Raw genomic sequence first — 27,612 nt, 5'->3', positions numbered from 1 at the left:
GAAAAAAAGTACTTTCTATATGTAAAATTTGCTGTTTTAGTATAGTTATATTTCATTTGCAAGTTTATAGATTTTAATGGGTCATTGTGTCCTGTGCGCAATAGTACACCATGCTTAATAAGTAATTTGAGAAATATAGGTACTATGAGAATTGATTCTGATTGAGTTATTTCAAATGTGTACTTTGTGAATGGATTTTGACCTCTTTTTTTATTTCTTAAGAGAGAGAGAGAGAAAGTTAACAATATATCTCGACATATTTCAACACTAATAATCACCCTCAAACATTACTTAGCATTTCTGATTCTTCCTGTCAATACTAGAATTGAGTTTCACTTTTGAGAACTCATTATAATTTGGCTTCTTCCTGAATGTGAATCAGCATTGACAGTCTTGAATCGTGATCTTAGAATTTTCTCGGCTTTCAAATTTTCAGGTTAGCCCACTCAATGATATTGATAAATAGTAAATATATACCTATTGTTTATTAGATTTTAGAATGCTCTGATGTTGAGGTATATGCTATTCCTGAGGGGTCAGTTGTTTTTCCGAAGGTACCACTGATGAGAGTTGAACCAGAATCACAAACAAAACTTTTAGATGCTACACTGAACTTGGAAGGAGTGTTGTTGGCTAAAGTTCCAGGAGCAGGAGGATTTGATGCTCTTTGCTGTTACTTTGAGAGATTCAAGCAGCAATGTGACAAAAACATGGAGCTCACTCAATGTTCTTGCCCTTCTGGTTAAAGAAGATCCTTGTGGCGTTTCTTTAGAAAGTGCTGACCGTAGAACAAATGAAATCACTTCAGCTGTATCTTCAATTCATATTGAATAATTTATTGTAAATATTGTTTATTTTTAATACGATGAATTTGTTTATTTTTTGAAATATTATAAATATTCGAATATAAATTAGATAAAAATTTGTATTAAACTTATATTTATTTTGTATGAAAACAAGTTTATTTTGTAATTAGAAAAAGTATAAAAATTCTATTTTACCTTACAGACGGATTTTCTGTCTGTAATCATGATTTTCCAAAGTTTAAATTACAGACGGAAAATCTGTCGGAAAATCCGTCTGTAATTACAGACGAAAAATCTGTCGAAAAATCCGTCTGTAATTACAGACGAAAAATTCGTTTGAAAATTTGTCTGTAATTACAGACAGGAAATCCGTCTGAAAATCCGTCTGTAATTACAGACGGAAAATCCGTCGGAAAGTTTGTCGCCTTCGAAAAATGGATGCAAAATTTACAAAGGGAAAATCCGTCGGTAACTGGTAAAAATCCGTCTGTAATTTTCCGACGGAAAAAAATCCGTCGGTAAATAATTTCCGACGGGGCTTTTACAGAGGGACAAAATCCGTCGGTAATTTCGTCGGTAACGAAAAATCCGTCTGTAATAAAGACTAAATCCGTCTGTAAATCTGTCTGTATTAATCAATTTTTTAGTTGTGTCTCCATTCATACGTATGATTAACAACTTTTTTTAAATAGTGATGTTTTAATTTTTCTTTTCTTTCACGTATCTTCATATCACTACTACATAATTGACTTTTACTAATACTTAAAAAATATTACCAAATCATATTAAAATGTTAACTATATATATTAGTAACATTTTAACAAATATTAAATATACCCTATGTTACTAAAGAGTTTTACTAACATTTTTATAAAGATTTAGTAACATTTAATAAAAATGTTACAATAGATCTTCTATAATAATATTATGAGAAATGTTACAATAGACCTTTCTTAGTAACACTTAAAGAAATGTTATAATAGATATATTTTGTAACACTTAGAAAAATGTTACCATGGATATTTTTTTGTAACATTTAGAAAAATGTTACCATAGATATTTTTTGTAACACTTAAAAAATATTACAATAAATATTTTATGTAACACTTAGAAAAATGTTACTAAAGATATTTTTTGTAACACTTAAAAATATTACCATAGATATTTTTTGTCACACTTCAAAAATATTACAAAAGATCTTTAGTAACATTTTTTTAGTTATATTATAATATTTTTTATTTTTTATTTTATATTATACATAATATAAATATACTAAAATTAATTACTACAACATGAAATATTTCATTAAATTCACAAATTCACAAAATGAAATTTTTATAGCCTCTTTCATTAATCAATAATCATTGTACAAATTTACTTCGTAATGCAAATAAAAGGGAAAAAGAAAAATACTTATAACACTTAAACTCTATAAACATTCCATATAAAAAAGAAAAGAAAAAGTGATACTATACATAAAAAACTTAGTCCTTATACTAATCCTAGAAAAATGTATTTATCTGCTTGACTAGCTCATCGCTGCAACAACTTATTACCATTCCCTTAAACCAGTCAACCAAATTCATCTTCAACTAAGTTCATCTGATGCATATCAAACAAAAAAGCAATAAGAACTTATATAGTGGGCAAAAATAAAATCTAAAGAAAAATAATCATGAAATCACCTCTGTAGGTGGTCTGGAATTCGAAGTAAAGTTTCTACCTTCATAGACTGAGCAATAATTACAAGTGGCCAAAAGTCCAATACAAGGACAACTCACTATAACACCAAATCAAAGGAACAACAAGGGTTTTAGCAAATCAATCAAACAATAATAATAATAATAATAATAATAATAATAATAATAATAATAATAATAATAATAATAATAATAATAATAATAATAATAATAATTGAAAAAGAAAGAATCCATCTTTAATTAATCTTGATTTAAAAGGACAAAAGGGGTTTACTGCTTACCTTAATCTTCAACTATGGCTGCATCCATGGTGCACGAAATTGCAATCACATTTTTGCAATCCGCACAACTAACCAGCAAGTGCACTAGGTCGTCCAAGTAATACCTTACATGAGTAAGGGTCGAATCCCACGGAGATTGTTGGCTTAAAGCAAGCTATAGTTATCTTGTTGATCTTAGTCAGGATGCCAATAGAGTTCTTTCGTTTTAATTGTAAAAAGTCAAAGGGCATAAAATAAATACTTATTGTGCAATAATGGAGAATATGTTGGAGTTTTGGAGATTTTTTGTCCTCGTTATTTCAGTTTTTCTCTTGTACTCCTCTTCACACACGCAAGGCTCCTTCAATGGCAAGCTGTATGTAGGTTGTCACCATTGTCAATGGCTACTTCCCATCCTCTCAGTGAAAATGGTCCAAATGCTCTGCAACAGCACAACTAATCATTTGTTGGTTCTCGATCATGCCGGAATAGAATCCATTGATTCTTTTGCGTCTGTCACTACACCCAACAATCGCGAGTTTGAAGCTCGTCACAGCCATTCAATCCTTGAATCCTACTTGGAATACCATAAACAAGGTTTAGACTTTCCGGATTCTCATGAATGCCGCCATCAATTCTAGCTTATACCACGAAGATTCTGATTACGAAATCTAAGAGATACTCATTCAATCTAATATAGAATGGAGGTGATTGTCAGGCACACGTTCATGGATTGAGGAAGGTGATGAGTGTCACAAATCATCACCTTCTTCATAGTGAAGCGCGAATGAACATCTTAGATAGGAACAAGCGTGTTTGAATAGAAAACAGAGATAATTACATTAATTTTTCGAGAGGCTGCAGAGCTCCTCACCCCCCAAACAATGGAGTTTAGAGACTCATGCCCGTCAAAGAGTATGAAATTTAGATCTAAAAATGTCATGAGATATGATGAGCGGATAATTTGTACGCTTTTTGGCATTGTTTTTAGTATGTTTTTAGTATAATTTAATTGGTTTTTAGTATATTTTTAGTAGTTTTTAGTTAAAATTCACTTTTCTGGACTTTACTATGAGTTTGTGTATTTTTCTGTGATTTCAGGTATTTTCTGGCTGAAATTGAGGGTCCTGAGCAAAAATCTGATTCAGAGGCTGAAAAGGACTGCAGATGCTGTTGGATTCTGACTTCCCTGCACTCGAAGTTGATTTTCTGGAGCTACAGAATCCCAATTGGCGCGCTCTCAACGGCGTTGGAAAGTAGACATCCTGGGCTTTTCAGCAATGTATAATAGTCCATACTTTGCCCGAGATTTGATGGCCCAAACTTGCGTTGCAAATCAGCTTCAAAATTCCCAGCGTTTAACGCTGGAACTGGCATAAAAATTGGAGTTAAACGCCCAAACTGGCATGAAAGCTGGCGTTTAACTCCAGAAAAAGTCTCTACACATGAAAGCTTCAATGCTCAGCCCAAGCACACACTAAGTGGACCCAGAAGTGGATTTTTACGTCATTTACTCATTTCTGTATACCCTAGGTTACTAGTTCACTATTAATAGGATCTTTTGACATTGTATCTGTACCTCATGACATTTTACACGTTTCTTTGTGTACCTTCCATGGCATGAGTCTTTAAACCCCATGGTTGGGGGTGAGGAGCTCTGCTGTGTCTTGATGGATTAATGCAATTACTACTGTTTTTTCATTCAATCATGCGTGCTTCCATTCTAAGATATTACTTGTTCTTAAACCGGATGAATGTGATGATCCGTGACACTCATCATCATTCTCAACTATGAACGTGTGCCTGACAACCACCTCCGTTCTACCTTAGATTAAGTAGATATCTCTTGGATTCTTTAATCAGAATCTTCGTGGTATAATCTAGAACTGATGGCGGCATTCAAGAGAATCCGGAAGGTCTAAACCTTGTCTGTGGTATTCTGAGTAGGATTCAATGATTGAATGACTGTGACGAGCTTCAAACTCCTGAGGGCTGGGCGTTAGTGACAGACGCAAAAGAATCACTGGATTCTATTCCAACCTGACTGAGAACCGACAGATGGATAGCCGTGCCGTGACAGGGTGCGTTGAACATTTCCACTGAGAGGATGGGAGGTAGCCACTGACAACGGTGAAACCCTTGCATACAGCTTGCCATGGAAGGAGTCTTGCCTGCTTGAAGAAGAAGACAGTAGGAAAGCAGAGATTCAGAAGATGGAGCATCTCCAAAACCTCAACCTGTTCCCCATTACTGCAAAACAAGTACTTATTTCATGTTCTTTTATTTTTCACAATCAACCTTTATAATTATTGATATCCTGACTAAGATTTACAAGATGACCATAGCTTGCTTCAAGCCGACAATCTCCGTGGGATCGACCCTTACTCACGTAAGGTATTACTTGGACGACCCAGTGCACTTGCTGGTTAGTTGTGCGGGGTTGCAAAAGTGTGATTGCAATTTCGTGCACCAAGTTTTTGGCGCCGTTGCCGGGGATTGTTCGAGTTTGGATAACTGACGGTTTATCTTGTTGCTTAGATTAGGACTGTTTTATTTTTGTTGGTTTAGAGTCTTTTATTTGAGTCTAGTTTCATATTTTAAGTTTGGTGTCAATTGCATGCCTTTGTTTTCTTTTAATTTTTCGAATTTGCATATTCTTAGTCCTTTCTTGTTCTTTAAAAATTCTAAGTTTGGTGTCCTCCTTGTGTTTTTCCTTTAAGTTTTCGAAAATTTGTGTCTGATTTTCTAAAAATTTTAAGTTTGGTGTCATTTTGTTGTTTTTCTCTTTCCTCATTTCAAAAAAATTTTCAAATCTTTTTCAAAATAATTTTCAATCATATCTTTTTAATTGCCAATTCCAAAATCTTTTTAATTAGTTGATTGATTTAGTTTTCAATTTGCTTTGATTTTATTTTTTCTTTTAGTTTTCGACATTTTATTTTATTTTCCTTTTGTTTTATTTTATTAGTATTTTCGGTCATTTTTTTTAAAAAAAAAAGAAAAAAAAATATATACTTTGCTTGTGAATTCATATCATATTCCCTTTTTCCATCATGGACCTAAGTAGAATTGAGCAGTCCAGAAGAACTCTGGGGTCATATGCTAACCCCATTACAGCTGCATATGGGAGTAGCATCTGTACACCTCCCATCAAAGCAAGCAGCTTTGAGCTAAATCCTCAACTCATTATCATAGTGCAGCAAAATTGCCAGTATTCCGGTCTTCCACAGGAAGAGCCTACTGAGTTTCTGGCACAGTTCTTACAAATTGCTGACACAGTACGTCATAAAGAGGTGGATCAAGATGTCTACAGACTATTACTGTTTCCATTTGCTGTAAAAGATCAAGCTAAGAGGTGGTTAAATAACCAACCTACAGCAAGCATAAAGACATGGAAACAGTTATCAGACAAATTCCTGAATCACTTTTACCCTCCAAAGAGGATGACATAGCTAAGGCTGGACATCCAAGGCTTTAAACAAGAGGATAATGAATCCCTTTATAATGCCTGGGAGAGGTATAGAAGTATGCTAAGAAAATGCCCCTCTGAAATGTTTTCAGAGTGGGTACAATTAGACATCTTCTACTATGGGCTTACAGAAAAGGCTCAGATGTCTTTAGACCACTCAGCTGGTGGATCTATACACATGAGGAAGACAATTGAAGAGGCTCAAGAGCTCATAGACACTGTTGCTAGAAATCAATATTTGTACTCTGGCAATGAGTTCTCCCCAAAAGAGGAAGTCATGGCAGTAGCCACTGATCCTAATCCTCAAGAACAGATGATTGAGCTTAATCAACAATTGCTCCTGATGACAGGACAGTTAGCAGAATTTAAAGAGATGCTCCATGAAACTAAAGTTGCTAACAAGAACATAGAACTGCAGTTGAATCAAGCAAAACAGCAGATATCTAAACAGATAACAGAAAAATGTCAAGCAGTTCAACTGAGGAGTGGGAAGACATTGAACAACACCACTCAAAAGAGCAACAAGCCAAATAAGGAACAATTGACAGAGGAGAGCCAAACCACTATCCAAAATCCCTCTGAGGATAGTAAGAGCCCAGAGAGGAATACTATTGGCGTTCAAACGCCAGAAAAGGAGGGAAAGCTGGCGTTAAACGCCCATTCCCTGCCCAGTTCTGGCGTTCAAACGCCAGAAAAGGGGGAAAAGTTGGCGTTAAACGCCCATTTTCCACCCAATCCTGGCGTTCAAACGCAAAAGGGGAACCAGACACCTGAGAGTGCTGACAATAATCTCTCTAAAAAGGCTTCTTCAACCACTTCTGTAAGGAATAAGCCTGCAGCAACTAAGGTTGAAGAATATAAAGCCAAGATGCCTTATCCTCAGAAACTCCGCCAAGCGGAGCAGGATAAGCAATTTGCCCGCTTTGCAGACTATCTAAGGACTCTTGAAATAAAGATTCCGTTTGCAGAGGCACTTGAGCAAATACCTTCTTATGCTAAGTTCATGAAAGAGATCTTAAGTCATAAGAAGGATTGGAGAGAAACTGAAAAAGTATTTCTCACTGAAGAATGCAGTGCAGTCATTCTGAAAAGCTTACCAGAAAAGCTTCAAGATCCAGGAAGCTTTATGATACCATGCACACTAGAAGGTGCTTGCACCAAGACAGCCCTATATGATCTTGGAGCAAGTATCAATCTAATACCAGCATCCACTATCAGAAAGCTTGGGTTGACTGAAGAAGTCAAACCAACCCGGATATGCCTCCAACTTGCTGATGGCTCCATTAAACATCCATCAGGCATAATAGAGGACATGATTTTCAAGGTTGGGCCATTCGCCTTTCCAACTGACTTTGTGGTGCTAGAAATGGAGGAGCACAAGAGTGCAACTCTCATTCTAGGAAGACCTTTCCTAGCAACTGGATGAACTCTTATTGATGTACAAAAAGGGGAAGTAACCCTGAGAGTCAATGAGGATGAGTTCAAGTTGAATGCTGTAAAAGCTATGCAGCATCCAGACACACCAAATGACTGCATGGGCGCTGACATTATTGACTCTTTGGTGGAAGAGATCAATATGACTGAAAGCCTAGAATCAGAGCTTGAGGACATCTTCAAGGATGCTCAATCTGATCAAGAAGAACCAGAAGAAACAAAGGAATTTTCGAAAATTCCTCAGGAGGAGGATAAACCTCCCAAACCTGAACTCAAACCACTACCACCATCCCTGAAGTATGCATTTCTGGGAGAGGGTGATACTTTTCCAGTGATTATAAGCTCTACTTTAAATCCACAGGAAGAGGAAGCACTGATTCAAGTGCTAAGGACACACAAGACAGCTCTTGGGTGGTCCATAAGTGATCTTAAGGGCATTAGCCCAGCTAGATGCATGCACAAGATCCTGTTGGAGGATAATGCCAAACCAGTGGTCCAACCACAAAGGAGGCTAAATCCAGCCATGAAGGAGGTGGTGCAGAAAGAGGTCACTAAATTACTAGAGGCTGGGATTATTTATCCTATTTCTGATAGCCCCTGGGTGAGCCCTGTCCAAGTTGTCCCCAAAAAGGGAGGCATGACAGTGGTTCATAATGAAAAAAATGAACTGGTTCCTACAAGAACAGTCACAGGGTGGCGCATGTGTATTGACTACAGAAGGCTCAATACAGCCACCAGAAAGGATCATTTTCCTTTGCCATTCATAGACCAAATGTTGGAAAGACTAGCTGGTCATGATTATTACTGCTTTTCGGATGGCTATTCAGGTTACAACCAAATTGCAGTAGATCCTCAGGACCAAGAGAAAACAGCATTTACTTGCCCTTCTGGCGTGTTTGCCTACAGAAGGATGCCTTTTGGTCTGTGTAATGCTCCTGCAACCTTTCAGAGATGCATGCTATCCATCTTCTCTGACATGGTGAAGAAATTCCTGGAGGTCTTCATGGATGACTTCTCAGTGTATGGAGACTCATTCAGCTCCTGTCTTAACCACCTAGCACTTGTCCTGAAAAGGTGCCAAGAGACTAACCTGGTTTTAAACTGGGAGAAATGTCACTTTATGGTGACTGAAGGAATTGTCCTTGGACACAAAATTTCAAGCAGGGGAATAGAGGTGGATAAGGCAAAGGTAGAGGTAATTGAAAAATTACCACCACCTGCCAATGTTAAGGCAATCAGAAGCTTTCTGGGGCATGCAGGATTCTACAGAATGTTCATAAAGGATTTTTCGAAAATTGCAAAACCTTTGAGCAACCTGCTAGCTGCTGACACACCATTTGTGTTTGACACACAGTGTCTGCAGGCATTTGAGACCCTGAAAGCTAAACTGGTCACAGCACCAGTCATCTCTGCACCAGATTGGACATTACCATTTGAACTAATGTGTGATGCCAGTGACCATGTCATTGGTGCAGTGTTGGGACAGAGGCATAACAAGCTTCTGCACGTCATTTATTATGCTAGCCGTGTTCTAAATGATGCACAGAAGAATTACACAACCACAGAAAAAGAGTTACTTGCAGTGGTCTATGCCATTGACAAGTTTAGATCCTATCTAGTGGGATCCAAAGTGATTGTGTACACTGACCATGCTGCTCTTAAATACTTACTCACAAAGCAGGATTCAAAACCCAGGCTTATAAGATGGGTGTTGCTTCTGCAAGAGTTTGATATAGAAATAAGAGACAGAAAAGGGACAGAGAACCAGGTAGCTGATCATCTGTCCCGAATAGAACCAGTAGCTGGGGCGTCCCTCCCTTCTACTGAGATTTCTGAGACTTTCCCAGATGAGCAACTCTTGGCTGTCCAGGAAGCTCCATGGTTTGCAGATATTGCAAATTATAAAGCTGTGAGGTTCATACCCCAGGAGTACAGCAGAGTGCAAAGAAAGAAATTAATTTCAGATGCCAAGTACTACCTATGGGATGAACCATATCTCTTTAAGAGATGTGCAGACGGAATGATCCGCAGATGTGTACCCAGAGAAGAAGCACAACGGATCCTATGGCACTGCCATGGATCACAGTATGGAGGACATTTTGGAAGTGAGCGAACAGCCACTAAAGTCCTCCAATGTGGCTTCTACTGGCCTACTCTCTATAGAGATGCCCGAGAGTTTGTGCATAACTGTGACAGTTGCCAAAGAGCTGGTAACTTGCCTCACGGATATGCCATGCCTCAACAAGGGATATTAGAGATTGAGTTGTTTGATGTATGGGGAATTGACATTATGGGTCCATTCCCACCATCATACTCAAATACTTACATTCTGGTGGCAGTGGACTATGTATCTAAGTGGGTAGAAGCAATTGCCACACCCACTAATGATACTAAGACTGTGCTGAAATTCCTCTAGAAACACATCTTTAGCAGATTTGGTGTTCCCAGAGTCATAATCAGTGATGGGGGCACTCATTTCTGCAATAAACAGCTGTACTCTGCTATGGTCCGATATGGAATTAGCCACAAAGTGGCTACCCCGTATCATCCACAGACAAATGGGCAAGCTGAAGTCTCTAACAGAGAGCTAAAAAGAATCCTAGAACGGACTGTGATGGCCCGAAGAAAGGATTGGGCAAGGAGCTTGGATGATGCTCTGTGGGCATACAGAACAGCATTCAAGACCCCAATAGGAACCTCACCATACCAACTTGTGTATGGAAAGGCCTGTCATTTGCCCGTGGAACTGGAACATAAAGCCTACTGGGCAACCAGATTCCTAAATCTGGATGCTAAGTTAGCTGGTGAAAAGAGATTACTCCAGCTAAATGAGCTAGATGAATTTAGACTCAGTGCCTTTGAAAATGCAAAGCTTTATAAGGAAAAGGCAAAGAAGTGGCATGACAAGAAGTTGTCATCCAGAGTCTTTGAGCTAGGACAAAAAGTTCTGCTCTTCAACTCTAGGCTCAGATTGTTCCCAGGAAAACTTAAATTCCGGTGGAGGGGTCCGTATGTGATTACAGGAGTGTCACCATATGGATATGTTGAGCTTCAGGATATTGATTCCGACAAAAAGTTCATTGTTAATGGACAGAGGATCAAGCATTATCTTGAGAGAAATTTTGAGCAGGAATGCTCAAAACTGAGGCTGGAATGATCCTCAGTAAAGGTCCAGCTAAAGACAATAAAGAAGCGCTTGCTGGGAGGCAACCCAGTCATTAGCAGGTTATATGTTTTATTTCTACAGAGGCAATTATCAAAATTGAAGGAATTCACAGAGTTACAGAAGGATTCAGTGCAAAAAGCAGAGAAAAAGAGCTTACTGGCGAAAAAACGCCAGTAAGGGGCATTTTGGGCGTTAAACGCCAGAATGGGCACCATTCTAGGCGTTTAACGCCAGTAAGGGTGCCATTTTGGGCGTTAAACGCCAGAATGGGCACCATTCTGGGCGTTTAACGCCAGGTGTGCAGCATCCTGGGCGTTTAGCAAAACGCCCAGTGACAAAGGGAATTCTGGCGTTTAACGCCAGCCAGGGCACCTGGCTGGGCGTTAAACGCCCACATTGGCTAGCAAATGGGCGTTAAACGCCAGAATGGGTACCATTCTGGGCGTTTAACGCCAGAAAAGTGGGGGACAGAGATTTTGCTTTCTGATTAAATTTTTTTCAAACTTTCCTTTTTTGAACCATACTTTTCTACACAAACACATTTCAAACTTTCATCATTCATCTTCAAATCTTCAAAAATCAAAATCATTCTTCAAATCTCTTTCAAATCCTTCCCAAATCTTGTTCAAAAACTCAACTTTCTCTCAATTTCTGTCCATATCTTCTCAAATCTCCTTCCAAATTTTCGAAATCTCTCCTTCCCCCCTTATATATACACGTTCGGCCTCCCTATTCCCCCCACACCATTCGAATTTGCTCTTCTCTTCTCTCTCTTCTTTCCTTTCTTTTGCTTGAGGACAAGCAAACCTCTAAGTTTGGTGTGCTTTTTCCGTGATCACTAAGTCAAAATTCATCAAGATCATGGCTCCTAAGGGAAAACAAACCAATTTAAGAGGAAAGAAAGAGAATAATCCAAAGAATCTTTGGAATCAAGAGAAGTTCTCAACCAAGGAACATGAAGACCATTATCACAAAATAATGGGTCTGAGGTCAGTGATCCCGGAAGTCAAATTTGATCTGAAAGAAGATGAATATCCGGGAATCTAAGAGCAAATCCGAAACAGAGGATGGGAAGTTCTAACCAATCCTGAGATAAAGGTTGGAAGAAATATGGTTCAGGAATTCTACTCAAATCTGTGGCTAACAGATAAGCAGAGAATGACTGGAACTGCTTACCATACTTACAGAACCATGGTCAGAGGGAAAGTTATCTACCTCCATCTGGACAAAATAAGAGAAATCTTCAAATTGCCTCAACTGCAAGATGATCCTGAATCCTTTAATAGGAGAATGGTGAGAGCAGATAAAGGGTTGGATCAGGTTCTAGAGGACATATGCCTCCCTGGAACTAAGTGGATAACCAATTCAAAGGGTGTCCCAAACCAACTCAAGAGGGGAGACCTCAAACCAATTGCAAGAGGTTGGCTAGACTTTATTGGGCGTTCCATATTGCCCACTAGCAATCGTTCTGAGGTCACTATCAAGAGAGCAGTGATGATTCATTGCATTATGCTTGGAAAAGAAGTGGAGGTTCATCATCTGATTGCTTGTGAGATTTACACAATTGCAAATAAGAATTCCACTGAAGCTAAACTGGCTTACCCAAGCTTAATCTCCTTGCTCTGTAAAGAGGCTGGGGTGAAGATGGGAGTAGATGAGTTCATACCCATTGAACATCCAATCACCAAGAAGTCAATGGAAGGACAAATGCAAGACAACTCTATCAAGAGGAGGGCGCAGGAATTCCTCCCTGAATTCCCAAAAATTGACTACTGGACCAGCCTAGAAGCATCTATCACTAAGTTACAAGAAACTATGGAGCAACTGAAGGAAGAACAGCAGAATCAGAACTACATGCTCTGCAAATTGCTGAAGGAACAAGAGAAGCAGGGGCGTGAGCTTCAAGAACTGAAACGCCAAAAGTTCTCCCCTCAATTTGAGGGAGCATCCACTTCTCAAAATCAAGGTTGTTGAGTCCTAACTCTGTGATAACCTCTATCATTAGGAGCCTATTTAAATTTTTGTTTTCTATTCCTACTAGTCTTATCTTATATATTTTTGAGTCTTGTTCCTAATTCATAATTAATAAAATTTAAAGTTTATGCCTTAAAGCTATAAATGTCCTATGAATCCATCACCTCTCTTAAATGAAAAATGCTTTAATCACAAAAGAACAAGAAGTACAGGATTTCGAATTTATCCTTGAAACTAGTTGAATTAGTTTGATGTGGTGACAATACTTTTTGTTTTCCGAATGAATGATTGAACAGTGCATATGTCTTTTGAATTTGTTATTTTGAGAATGTTAAAATTGTTGGCTCTTGAAAGAATGAAGGAAAAAAGAGAACTGTTATTGAGGATCTGAAAAATCATCAGATTGATTCTTGAAGCAAGAAAAAGCAGTGAATACAAAAAAAATGAAAAGAAAAGAAAGAGAAAAAGAAAAGAAAAAAATAAAGTTGTGATCCAAGGGAAAAAGAGTGTGCTTAAGAACCCTGGACACCTCTAATTGGGGACTCTAGCAAAGCTGGGTCATAATCTGAAAAGGTTCACCCAAGTATATGTCTGTGGCATGTATGTATCCGGTGGTAATACTGGATGACAGAGTGCTTTGGGCCACAGCCAAGACTCATGACATAGCCATGTTCAAGAATCATTATACTAGGAGAATCAATAACACTATCTGAGTTCTGAGTTCCTATAGATGCCAATCATTCTGAGCTTCAAAGGGTAAAGTGAGATGCCAAAACTGTTCGGAAGCAAAAAGCTACTAGTCCCGCTCATCTAATTGGAGCTAAGTTTCCTTGATATTTTGGAGTCTATAGTATATTCTCTTCTTTTTATCTTATTTTGATATTCAGTGGCTTGGGGACAAGCAACAATTTAAGTTTGGTGTTGTGATGAGCGGATAATTTGTACGCTTTTTGGCATTGTTTTTAGTATGTTTTTAGTATAATTTAATTGGTTTTTAGTATATTTTTAGTAGTTTTTAGTTAAAATTCACTTTTCTGGACTTTACTATGAGTTTGTGGGTTTTTCTGTGATTTCAGGTATTTTCTGGCTGAAATTGAGGGTTCTGAGCAAAAATCTGATTCAGAGGCTGAAAAGGACTGCAGATGCTGTTGGATTCTGACCTCCCTGCACTCGAAGTGGATTTTCTGGAGCTACAGAAGCTCAATTGGCGCGCTCTCAACGGCGTTGGAAAGTAGACATCCTGGGCTTTTTAGCAATGTATAATAGTCCATACTTTGCCTGAGATTTGATGGCCCAAACTTGCGTTTCAAATAAGCTTCAAAATTCCCAGCGTTTAACGCTGGAACTGGCATAAAAATTGGAGTTAAACGCCCAAACTGGCATGAAAGCTGGCGTTTAACTCCAGAAAAAGTCTCTACACATGAAAGCTTCAATGCTCAGCCCAAGCACACACTAAGTGGACCCAGAAGTGGATTTTTACGTCATTTACTCATTTCTGTATACCCTAGGTTACTAGTTCACTATTAATAGGATCTTTTGACATTGTATCTGTACCTCATGACATTTTACACGTTTCTTTGTGTACCTTCCACGGCATGAGTCTCTAAACCCCATGGTTGGGGGTGAGGAGCTCTGCTGTGTCTTGATGGATTAATGCAATTACTACTGTTTTTTCATTCAATCATGCGTGCTTCCATTCTAAGATATTACTTGTTCTTAAACCGGATGAATGTGATGATCCGTGACACTCATCATCATTCTCAACTATGAACGTGTGCCTGACAACCACCTCCGTTCTACCTTAGATTAAGTAGATATCTCTTGGATTCTTTAATCAGAATCTTCGTGGTATAAGCTAGAACTGATGGCGGCATTCAAGAGAATCCGGAAGGTCTAAACCTTGTCTGTGGTATTCTGAGTAGGATTCAATGATTGAATGACTGTGACGAGCTTCAAACTCCTGAGGGCTGGGCGTTAGTGACAGACGCAAAAGAATCACTGGATTCTATTCCAACCTGATTGAGAACCGACAGATGGATAGCCGTGCCGTGACAGGGTGCGTTGAACATTTCCACTGAGAGGATGGGAGGTAGCCACTGACAACGGTGAAACCCTTGCATACAGCTTGCCATGGAAGGAGTCTTGCATGCTTGAAGAAGAAGACAGTAGGAAAGCAGAGATTCAGAAGATGGAGCATCTCCAAAACCTCAACCTGTTCCCCATTACTGCAAAACAAGTACTTATTTCATGTTCTTTTACTTTTCACAATCAACCTTGATAATTATTGATATCCTGACTAAGATTTACAAGATAACCATAGCTTGCTTCAAGCCGACAATCTCCATGGGATCGACCCTTACTCACGTAAGGTATTACTTGGACGACCCAGTGCACTTGCTGGTTAGTTGTGCGGGGTTGCAAAAGTGTGATTGCAATTTCGTGCACCAAGATACAAAATAAGTCTCTAAAAGTTGTTTAAATACTAAACTAGTAACCTAGGTTTACAGAAAACGAGTAAACTAAGATGGATAGTACAGAAATCCACTTCTGGGGCCCACTTGGTGTGTACTGGGGCTGAGACTTAAGCTTCTCACGTGCCTGGGCTGTTTCTGGAGTTGAACGCCAGGTTGTAACCTGTTTCTGGCGTTGAACTCCAACTTGTAACCTATTTATGGCGCTGAACGCTAGACTGCAACATGGAACTGGCGTTGAACGACAGTTTACATTGTCTATTTTCGCGCAAAGTATGGACTATTATATATTCTTGGAAAGCCCTGAATGTGTTCTTTCCAACCCAATTGAGAGCGCGCCAATTAGACTTCTGTAGCTCCAAAAAATCCATTCCGAGTGCAGAGAGGTCATAATCCAACAACATCAGCAGTTCTTTTTCAGCCTGAATCAGATTTTTGCTCGGCTCCCTCAATTTCAGCCAGAAAATACCTGAAATCATAGAAAAACACACAAACTCATAGTAAAGTCCAGAAATATGATTTTTGCTTAAAAACTAATAAAAATCTACTAAAAACTAACTAAAACATACTAAAATCTACATGAAATTACCCCAAAAAGCGTATAAAATATCCATATCAGAGAAAAGTCATCCATGAAGACTTCCAAAAATTTTTCCACCATATCAGAGAAAATTGAGAGCATGCACCTTTGAAAGGTTGCAGGTGCATTGCACAGACCAAATGGAATCGTTCTGTATGCAAATACTCCAGATGGACATGTGAATGCTGTTTTCTCTTGATCCTAGGGATCTACTGCAATTTGATTATAACCTGAATATCCATCCAGGAAGCAGTAGTATCCATGACCTGCTAGTCTTTCTAGCATGTGGGCTATGAAGGGTAAAGAAAAATGATCCTTTCTGGTAGCTATATTGAGCCTTCTATAATCAATGCACATACACCACCCTATAACTATTCTTGTGGGAAACAGTTCATTTTTTTCATTATGAATCACTGTCATGCCACCCTTCTTAGGGACGACTTGAACAGGGCTTACCCAGGGACTATCAGAAATAGGATAAATAATCCCAGCCTCTAGTAATTTAGTGACCTCCTTCTGCACCACCTCCTTCATGGCTGGATTTAGCTGCCTCTGTGGTTGAACCACTGGCTTAGCGTCACCTTCTAATAGGATTTTGTGCATGCATCTGGCTGGGCTAATGCCCTTAAGATCACTGATGGACCACCCAAGGAGCTGTCTTGTGTGTCCTTAGCACTTGAATTAGTGCTTCCTCTTCCTGTGGCTCTAAGGTAGAGCTTATGATCACAGGGAAGGTATCACCTTTTTCCAGAAATGCATATTTTAGGGATGGTGGTAATGGTTTGAGCTCGGGTTTATGAGGTTTCTCCTCTTCCTGAGGGATTTTCAGAGGTTCTATTATTCTCTATGATTCCTCCAGATCAGCCTGAACATCTTTAAAGATATTCTCTAGCTCTGATTCGAGATTCTCAATCATATTGACCTCTTTTACTAAAGAGTCAATAATATCAATGCTCATACAATCATTTGGGGTGTCTGGATACTGCATATCTTTGACAAGATTCAACTTGAACTCATCTTCATTGACTCTCAGGGTTACTTTCCCTTTTTGGACGTCAATAAGGGTTCGGCCAGTTGCTAGGAAAGGTCTTCCTAGAATGAGAGTTACACTCTTATGCTCCTCCATTTCCAGCACCACAAATTCAGTAGGAAAGGCAAATGGCCCAACCTTGACAATCTTGTCTTCAATCACGCCTGATGGTATTTAATGGAGCCATCAACAAGTTGGAGACATATCCAGGTTGGTTTAACTTCATCAGTCAACCCAAGCTTTTTGATAGTAGATGCAGGTATTAGGTTGATACTTGTCCCAAGATCACATAGAGCTTGCTTGGTACAAGTACCCTCTAATGTGCATGGTATAATAAAGCTTCCGGGATCTTTAAGCTTCTCAGGTAAGCTTTTCAGAATGACTGCACTGCATTCTTCAATGAGGTAAAATTTTTCAGTTTCCCTCCAATCCTTCTTATGACTTAAGATCTCTTTCATGAACTTAGCATAAGAGGGTATTTGCTCAAGTGCCTCTACAAATGGAATCTTTATTTCAAGAGTCCTGAGATAGTCTGCAAAGCGGGCAAATTGCTTATCCTGTTCTGCTTAGCGGAGTTTCTGAGGATAAGGCATTTTGGCTTTGTATTCCTCAACCTTAATTGCTGTAGGTTTATTGCCTACAGATGTGGATTGAGAAGCTTTTTTAGAGGGGTTGCTATCAGCACTTGCATGTGTCTGAATTCCCACTGGCATTTGAATGCCAGGGGTGGAAGCTGGAGTGGCGTTAGATGCCAACTCCTTACCTGTTTCTGGCATTTGAACGCCAGAACTGTGCTTCATTTGGGTGTTCAACGCCAATTCCTTGCTTGTTTCTGGCGTTGAACGCTAGGACTGAGCATGGGTTGGGCGTTCAACGCCAGCTTTCCACCTATTTTCTAGCGTTTGAGCACCAGAATTATTCCTCTCTGGGCTCTTACTGTCCTCAGATTGATTTTGGGTAGTTTGCTCATTTCTTGGCTTCCTGCTACCTTGAAGTGAGGTATTTAATGTTTTCCCACTTCTTAATTGAACTGCTTGGCACTCTTCTGTTATTTGTTTTTATAACTGCTGTTCCGTTTGCTTTAACTGTACTTCCATATTCATATTAGCCATTCTTGTTTCTTGTAGTATCTCCTTGAATTTGGCTAGCTGTTTTGTTAGAAAATCCAGTTGCTGATTGAATTCAGCAGCTTGATCTGCAGAACTGAATTCAGCAATTACTGTTTTAGCCTCTTCGTTGATGGAAGATTCACTGCTTAGGTACAGATGCTGATTTCTAGCAACTGTATCAATAAGCTCTTGAGCTTCTTCTATTGTCTTTCTCATGTGTATAGATCGACCAACTGAGTGGTCTAGAGAAATCTGAGCTCTTTCTGTAAGCCTATAGTAGAAGATGTCTAACTGCACCCACTCTGAAAACATTTCAGAGGGGCATTTTCTTAGCATCTCTCTGTATCTCTCCCAGGCATCATAAAGGGATTCATTATCTCCTTGTTTGAGGCCTTGGATGCTCAGCCTTAGCTGTGTCATCCATTTTGGAGGAAAATAGTGATTTAGGAATTTTTCTGACAGTTGTTTCCATGTCTTTATGCTGTCCTTAGGTTGGTTATTTAACCACCTCTTAGCTTGGTCCTTTACAGCAAATGAAAATAGTAATAATCTGTAGACATCCTGATCTACTTCCTTATCATGTACTGTGTCAGCAATTTGTAAAAATTGTGCCAGAAACTCTGTAGGTTCTTCCTGTGAAAGACCGAAATACTGGCAACTTTGCTGCACCATGATAATAAGCTGAGGATTCAACTTAAAACTATTGACTCCAATGGAGGGTATACGGATACTACTCCCGTATGAAGCAGTAGTGGGGTTAGCATATGACCCCAGAGTCCTTCTAGACTGTTCATTTTCACTTAAGTCTATAATGGAGAAAGAGAGATGATATGAATTTATTTTATTTATTTTATTATATAGAAAAAATTTGAAATAATAATAATAAAATAAGATAAAATAAAGACGACAATGAAAATAAAAATAAATAAAAACGAAAATAAAATAAAAAAATTAAAAATATTTTTTGAAGATTTTTGAAAAAGTGAGGAGAGAGAAAGTGGTTAGGATATTTTTGAAATTGAAATCTAAATTTTTTTTTAAATTCGAAAAGATGGCTTAAAATTAGTTAGAAAAGATTTTTTTTTGAATTTTAAATTTTATGATGAAAGAGAAAAACACACAAAAAACACAAGACTTAAAAATTTTTATATCTAATGCTCCTTGTTTTCGAAAATTTTTTAGGGAAAATACCAAGGAACACCAAACTTAAAAATTTTAAGATCAAAACACAATAAAGACTCAAGAACACCTTGAAAATTCACAAGAACACCAAGAACAATAGAAAGATCACCAAACTTAAAATTTTTAGAAAACCACAATAAAATTTTCGAAAATTAAAGAAAGATTAACAAGAAAACACCAAACTTAAAGTTTGGCATAAGATTTAATCAAAGAAAAATTATTTTTGAAAAAAGTTTTAAAAGGAAGATACCCAATTGCAAGGAACATAAGCCAACGCTCTAGCCAACTGAGCTATAAATATAACGTGTTTTAATGTTGTATAAAACATATATTTTTGAAAACTAATATCTTGAAAAAACCAAGGAAAACACGAAAAATACACAAATAGGAAAAACCAAAGATCAAACAAGAAAAACAAACAAGAACAACTTGAAGATCAAGGATGAATAAAGAACACAAATTCAAAAATTTAAAGGAAAATATAAAATATGCAATTGACACCAAAATTAAAATATAAAACTAAACTCACATAAAAATTAAAAATTAATAAGAAAAAATAATATTTTTGAAAAATTTTTGAAAAGAAAATAGAAGACTCAGATTTAATGACACTATAGCAACAAAAATAAATTATTCCTAATCTAAGCAACAAAATAAACCTTTAGTTGTCCAAACTTGAACAATCCCTGGCAACGGCGCCAAAAACTTGGTGCACGAAATTACAATCACACTTTTGCAATCCGTACAACTAACCAGCAAGTGCACTGGGTCGTCCAAGTAATACTTTACGTGAGTAAAGGTCGAATCCCACGGAGATTTTTGGCTTGAAGCAAGCTATAGTTATCTTGTTGATCTTAGTCAGGATGCCAATAGGGTTCTTTCTTTTTAATTGTAAAAAGTCAAAGGGCATAAAATAAATACTTATTGTGCAATAATGGAGAATATGTTGGAGTTTTGGAGATGCTTTGTCCTCTTTATTTCAGCTTTTCTCTTGTACTCCTCTTCACACATGCAAGGCTCCTTCAATGTCAAGCTGTATGTAGGGTGTCCCCGTTGTTAATGGCCACTTCCCATCCTCTCAGTGAAAATTGTCCAAATGCTCTGTCACAGCACGGCTAATCATCTGTTGGTTCTCGATCATGCCGGAATAGAATCCATTAATTCTTTTGCGTCTGTCACTACGCCCAACAATCGCGAGTTTGAAGCTCGTCACAGCCATTCAATCCTTGAATCCTACTCGGAATACCACAGACAAGGTTTAGACTTTCCAGATTCTCATGAATGCCGCCATCAATTCTAGCTTACACCACGAAGATTTTGATTACGGAATCTAAGAGATACTCATTCAATCTAATATAGAACGGAGGTGGTTGTCAGACACACGTTCATGGATTGAGGAAGGTGATGAGTGTCACAGATCATCACCTTCTTCATAGTGAAGCGCGAATGAACATCTTAGATAGGAACAAGCGTGTTTGAATGGAAAACAGAGATAATTGCATTAATTCATCGAGACGCTGCAGAGCTCCTCACCCCCAACAATGGGGTTTAGAGACTCATGCCGTCAAAGAGTATGAAATTTAGATCTAAAAATGTCATGAGATACAAAATAAGTCTATAAAAGTTGTTTAAATACTAAACTAGTAACCTAGGTTTACAGAAAATGAGTAAACTAAGATGGATAGTGCAGAAATCTACTTCTGGGCCCCACTTGGTGTGTGCTGGGGCTGAAACTTAAGCTTCTCACGTGCCTGGCCAGACTGCAACATGGAACTGGCGTTGAACGCCAGTTTACGTCGTCTATTTTCACGCAAAGTATGAACTATTATATATTGCTGGAAAGCCCTGGATGTCTACTTTCCAACCCAATTGAGAGCGCACCAATTGGACTCCTGTAGCTCCAAAAAATTCATTCCGAGTGCAGAGAGATCAGAATCCAACAACATCAGCAGTCCTTTTTCAGCCTGAATCAGATTTTTGCTCAGCTCCCTCAATTTCAGCCAGAAAATACCTGAAATCACAGAAAAACACAAACTCATAGTAAAGTCCAGAAATATGATTTTTGCTTAAAAACTAATAAAAATCTACTAAAAACTAACTAAAACATACTAAAATCTACATGAAATTACCCCCCAAAAAGCGTATAAAATATCCGTTCATCAATCCATAACAAATTATCACTAGTGCATGTTCCTGCAATATAGGGAAACAAATCATTTGGGGATCTCAATGGAAAGAACATGATAGAATGAAAAATTAACAAGAATAAAATAAAGATATGCTCACAATGGGACAAAAAAAAAGACTAGAAAAATAAAGATGAAGCAAATAATGAGTAAAGGAACATGTGTGTGTGAGAGAGAGAGAGAGAGAGAGAGAGAGAGTGAGAGAGTGAGACTGAAGAGAGGCACTGATTCTCATTCTCACCCTTTCAACTTCCAATTTTTTTCTTTTTTATTCTGCTTCTTCACCTTTCACTTTACAGCATCATTTGTCTTATTGTTGTTGTACTTTGAGGAAGCTCCTAAAATCATAAAAAGCCAATGTTGTTATTATTATTATTGTTCCTGAAAAGTTCAGGAGTTCTAGATCAACCCCCACCTGTATTATCACACTTCCAAAGAACAATTAACTTTCCTTAATGAAAATTAACTATATCTAATAACTTTCCTAGTTGAATGCAGCAGTTAGAGATAGACATAGACATAGACTTCTAAATATAATAATAGAAGAGCATAAAAGCCAAAGGAGTTACATAATTGAGATTCAAAAGAACACAAAAAGAAACAAACCTTATAGGGGGGGAAATGAGATTAGCTAGCACAAATTGAAACAAACAAGGGAAGGGGTTCACAACCAATGTCATCAATCATTTCCTCTCTCCTTTAATAATTTTATTTATTATTTTACTTTACCTAATACCTATAGAAACTAGAGTAGAGTTACCTATAGAGACTGCAAAAGAGTTGGCTTGCACAGTTACACAAATCAATCATAGACTTACCAGGCCAACACCATATTTTGAAGTGCAGGACTTAGACAAATACTTTGCCGATTCCTATAACAACGGAGATGAGTTATGTTACTCATTATTATGGAAAGTAGAAAAATAAATTCAAAAGTTAAAGGAGGCCAAGACTAGAGTAGAGTACATAAGTTTCAACAACTCCTTTGTAGAAATTTTCAATGTGCTTTGTTCCAAAGACATCTGGTCTGCAAAATGAGAAGGGAAAAAATAAAATAAGGAGCATTTTACTAAACTATTGTTGCAGAACAACGCATTAAACTAATTACTAAAGCAGTTCAAAGCAAAAACAGATGCATTAAAAAGCAAAAACAGCAGCAGAAGCATTAAAACATCTAGAAAATTAAAACAGATGCATTAAAAATCTAGAAGTTGGAATTCTTCCTGGGCATATCCAGCTATGAGAAAATTTAAACATCACTACAACATCACAGCATTATAGCATTCACAGCATTTCTCAAATTCAACTATGAGAAAATTAAAATAGCATTCCAGCATTCACAACATCAAAGAGCAGCACTTTCAATGAATGAACAGAAATTAAAACAGAAGCAGAAGCATTAAATTGTTACCTATCTAATGAAGAACTGATGGCCGCAGATTTTAGTGTTATTTTACCTCATGGCCACAGTAAACGAGGGTTGGCTTTGGTAATGAACCTAGTGTTACACAGAGTGACTCATACATCTATTCTGCAGTTCCTTCAAAAAATCTCCCACAGCCTGCAATGAACTACAAAAAGCAACAACACAATAAATTAAGGTCTTCTTTTGGTATTTTTTATTTTTATTTTGAAAGAAAGAGTTCAACACAATAAAGTGAAGCTTATTACAAGAGCTAAAAATAAACCAAAGAAAGACAAACGTCTAACAATAAATTAAGGCCACTTTATCATTCTAGAACGTAAATACAAGTGTTAATGGATCATGGAGATAAAGACAGCTAAAACGAAAAGCTACATAAACTGACCTCAAGAGGTTGAGTAAAATATACTTCCCAGGGAACAACTCTTTAGGACATGAAAGAACTCAAGATGAGAAAGATAAGATTGATCAGTGAGTTTACCAGTGTATCTCCAGTAAAACAGCAGGGTTCTCGTTCTCTTTGCCAGTCACATAACAATTTATGTTACCTTTGGTGTGACTGAGCAATTCAGGAAATTAAAAATAATAATTTTATTATAGTTAAACTAAAGAGAAATGCGTAGTCAGAAAGGAAGAAGGGTTCAATCACTAGAAAAATCAAGAAACAATAGCATGCATGATGCATATAATAATAAGTAATAACAATTACACAAAGTTAAGCTTCCTTGGTGTCTTTTGCTATGTAAAAATATTATATTAGTGTTACAAACACATAAACAGAGCTAGGAAACTATAACCTTGTATCAAAAACCTTGAAATATTTACACAATTATTTTGTAGATGAGATCAGCTCTCAAATTAATACCATTAAAAAACATATAAATGCAATTTTATTTTGTCCTAATAAAAGAAGAAAGAAAATAAGAAATAAAAATAGAATCGTGGAAATTAGACACTAACAGCTGAAGAGATTTTAGAAACTTGTCGTGTTCTTCGTCAGTCCAGCTCTCTCTTGAATTTGTAATTCAGAAACAGAATCTGTGTAAAATCTGAAACTTATGTGGCAAAAATTGAAAGGAGTAACCGAAATTAAATAGGTTGAGCAAATATTAGATAATAAATTTATCAATTAATCTGATGTAGTAATAATTTTTGTTAGTTACAAGAAGCCGTAAGCAGGGAATGAATGATTTTGATTTTGAGTGTAGAGTTGTGAAGATGAGGTAAGGTGAGTGCACAGCACATGCTTGATGAATTGGTCACTCAAACATTGCAGAATGCAGAGTATCAAAGTGAATAATAGGGAACAATAAGCACCATCAATTTAGGAACCAACATAAATATACAAGTTGAAAAGAACATGACAAAATAGCCCAAAGATAGGTTCACGGGTCACTACACTATTAACCTCTTTCTAGTAAGATATAAGAGTGTGAATCCCACTAGCTACATGCCAACAATTCATTTCACACTATTATATTTCAACAATATTATTTCTTTATTGCAATCCATTTATCTTTAAATTTCTGTACTCTCAAGTCTGAATCTCCATCTGTATTTCATTATTCTCATCACAGAAACTAAAGCATTATTTATCAGTTTAGCTTGGCTGCAAAACATAATTGCTATAGCAAAAAAGTTTATTAGCTTTCTATTATTACAACTCCGCCTATGTTACACTTGCGGTACATAGCCGGTCCCAAGCCCGGATAAAGGAGGAGGGTTGTGTTAGGTCTTCGGCAACCAACGTAAAAATATAGCCGAACCCCCCATGACATGAATCAAAGACATTATTGCGCTAAAGCTAGGTCGTTACCCGGAAGTAACGCGCCGTATGGCTCGAGTACGGTGTCAAAGCAAGAGCCGCTGCATCGGTGCCCGGATGTAGTGTTAAATGAGCAAGGGTTCTCGCGTTTTCGTGAACGGACGAGGGTAAATAAGCTAGTTCACAAAGGAAAAGGTAAAGGTCGAAGCGACAAAAGGTTGAGATTTGGGACATGGAACATAGGCACTCTAACAGGAAAGTCCATGGAGGTGGTGGATACCATGATAAGGAGGAAGATTAACATTATGTGCCTACAAGAAACGAAATGGGTTGGTGCAAAGGCTAGGGAGTTGGATTCTTCTGGTTTCAAACTTTGGTATACAGGAAAGGTGAAGAATAGGAATGGAGTTGGAATAATTGTGGATAAGCAGTGGAAGAAGGACGTAGTTGATGTCAAGAGGGTGGGAGATCGGATCATCTCTATCAAACTTGTGGTGGAGGGAGGTGCTTTTCATGTGATTAGCGCCTATGCACCGCAAGTGGGTTCGGACGAACAACACAAGATAAGGTTTTGGGAGGATCTAGAGAGTTTAGTTCAAGGCATATCTTTGGGAGATAAGATTTTCTTAGGAGGAGATTTAAATGGCCATGTTGGGAGAGAAGTGACTGGATATGGGAGTATTCACGGAGGCCATGGTTTCGGGTGATCAATGCCGAGGGTAAAACTATTTTGGACTTTTCCTCAACTTTTGATCTTCTCATCGCAAATACATGTTTTAAAAAGAGAGACGAACATCTTATAACCTATAAGAGTGGCATGACAAGCTCTCAATCGACTTCTTCTTGTTGAGGAGAGTCGACCGGAAATTTTGCATTAACTGTAAAATTATCCCGGGAGAGAGTTTGACACCAACATAGGGTGCTCGTCATGATTTTCGCGTTGAGCAAAAGTTGAGGAAAGACATCATACGAAGAACCCAAGGACGAGGTGGTGGCGGATGAAAGGTGAGGAACAAAGAAGCTTCCTAAGACGGGTAGGAGAAGAGGCAAGGTGGGATGGGAATGGAAGCGCGGAAGAGATGTGGAGGGAGATGGCAGAAGTTATTAGAAGAACAGCAAAAGAAAGTTTTGGTGAATCTAAAGGAATAGGACCAAGAGACAAGGAGTCCTGGTGGTGGAATGCGAGTATACAAGAAAAGATAAAGATAAAAGAGAATGCTTTAAAGAGTGGTCTTTATGCCGCAATGCAGATAACTGGGAAAAATATAAGGCGGCTAAGAAAGAGGCAAAAGTGGCTGTAAGTGAAGCAAGAACAAGAGCATATGAGGGTCTCTACCAGTCTTTGGACACGAAAGAAGGAGAAAAAGGTATATATAGAATTGCAAAGAGCCGGGAAAGAAGAACGAGAGATTTGGATCAGGTTAAGTGCATAAAGGATAAGGATGGAGAGGTGTTGGCTCAAGAGGAGAAGATTAATGAAAGGTGGAAGAGCTACTTCTACGAGTTATTTAATGAGGGACAGAAGACTCTTCCGAGCCTTGGTCGATTATGCACAAGGGAAGAAGATCAAAACTTTGACTACTATCGAAGGATTCGAGACTTCGAGGTAAAAGAGGCTCTAAAGCAGATGAAAAATGGCAGGGCAGTAGACCTGATAATATCCCGATTGAGGTTTGGAAGGGTCTTGGAGGAAAAGGCATCAACTGGTTAACCAAGCTTTTTAATGAGATTTTAAGGTCAAAGAAGATGCCTGATGAGTGGAGAAAGAGCACCTTGTACCTATCTACAAGAATAAGGGGGATATACAAAGTTGCGGAAATTATAGAGGGATTAAGCTTATGAGTCATACTATGAAGTTATGGGAAAGGGTGATAGAACGGAGGTTGAGAAAAGAGACACAAGTAACAGAGAACCAATTTGGATTTATGCCAGGCAGATCTACCACTGAAGCGATATACCTATTAAGAAGGATGATGGAGAGGTATCGTAGTAATAAAGGGATCTACACATGGTGTTTATTGATTTGGAAAAAGCGTATGATAGGGTACCAAGGGAGGTCTTATGGAAGGTTTTAGAAAAGAGGAGAGTAAGGATCGCATATATTCAGGCAATTAAAGACATGTATGATGGGGCCACAACTAGTGTGAAGACTCAAGGTGGTGTGACAGAGGAATTTCTTATTGGTATAGGATTACACCAGGGATCATCCTTAAGTCCATACCTTTTCACATTAGTCTTGGAAGTACTCACAGAGCACATCCAAGAGCCTGTGCCATGGTGCATGCTTTTTGCCGATGATATCGTCCTTATGGAGAGTCAAGGGAAGACCTAAATAAGAAGTTGGAGTTATGGAGAGAAGCTCTAGAAGTGTATGGTCTGTGCATAAGCCGTAGCAAGACGGAATATATGGAATGTAAGTTCAGTCTGAGAAGGGAAAACTCCAATATAGAGGTGAAATTGGAGAGAACACCTTACGAAAGTTAAAAGTTTTAAGTATCTTGGGTGCATCATACAGGATAAGGAGAGATTAAACATGATGTAAATCATAGATCAAGCAGGTTGGTCAAAGGGAGTGCTCTGGTTTTATATGCGACAAAAAGTGCCTTTAAAACTTAAAGTAAATTCTATCGCACCCTATAAGACCGGCTTGCTGTATGGTACGGGTGTTGGGCGGCTAAAGGGAGCACGAACATAAGCTGAGTGTGGCAGAGATGAAGATGTTGATGATGGTGGTCACAGCGATTGGATAATAAGAATGAAGATATAAGGAGAGAGTTGGAGTACACCATTGTGGAAAAGATGTGATCGCGTCTCAGTGGTTGGACTGTGAGAAGAGACGATAAACATCCAGTCAGGAGGTGGATGAATGAAGATGACAAAGGCGAAGCAGAGGAAGACTAAGAGACATCCATGGTGTCAACGAGATCTACATGTAACGTCTCTCTGTAGACATGATACATGACAGAGCACAATGGCGTCGTTTGATTCATGTAGCCGACCCCACTTAGTGGGATAAGGCTTTGTTGTTGTGTTGTTGTTGTTTGTAGCTTTCTATTA

The 27,612-nt window shown here is 38.1% G+C and overlaps 1 long non-coding RNA gene across 1 annotated transcript; it reads right to left on the bottom strand.

Moving 5' to 3' along the window:
• Positions 1-22,332: 22,332 nt before the first annotated feature.
• LOC140183953 (uncharacterized) lies at positions 22,333-24,248 on the bottom strand. Its single transcript, XR_011880544.1, has 3 exons — positions 23,272-24,248; positions 22,779-22,938; positions 22,333-22,394 (listed from the first exon to the last, which is right to left on the bottom strand). It is a non-coding gene; the product is annotated as an uncharacterized lncRNA (long non-coding RNA).
• Positions 24,249-27,612: the final 3,364 nt, after the last annotated feature.

The sequence above is a fragment of the Arachis hypogaea genome, chromosome 1 (assembly GCF_003086295.3).
Source record: "Arachis hypogaea cultivar Tifrunner chromosome 1, arahy.Tifrunner.gnm2.J5K5, whole genome shotgun sequence".
Lineage (NCBI taxonomy): Eukaryota > Viridiplantae > Streptophyta > Magnoliopsida > Fabales > Fabaceae > Arachis > Arachis hypogaea.
Note: the sequence above shows the minus strand (reverse complement) of the source record. Positions and strands in the feature narration are given on the sequence as shown.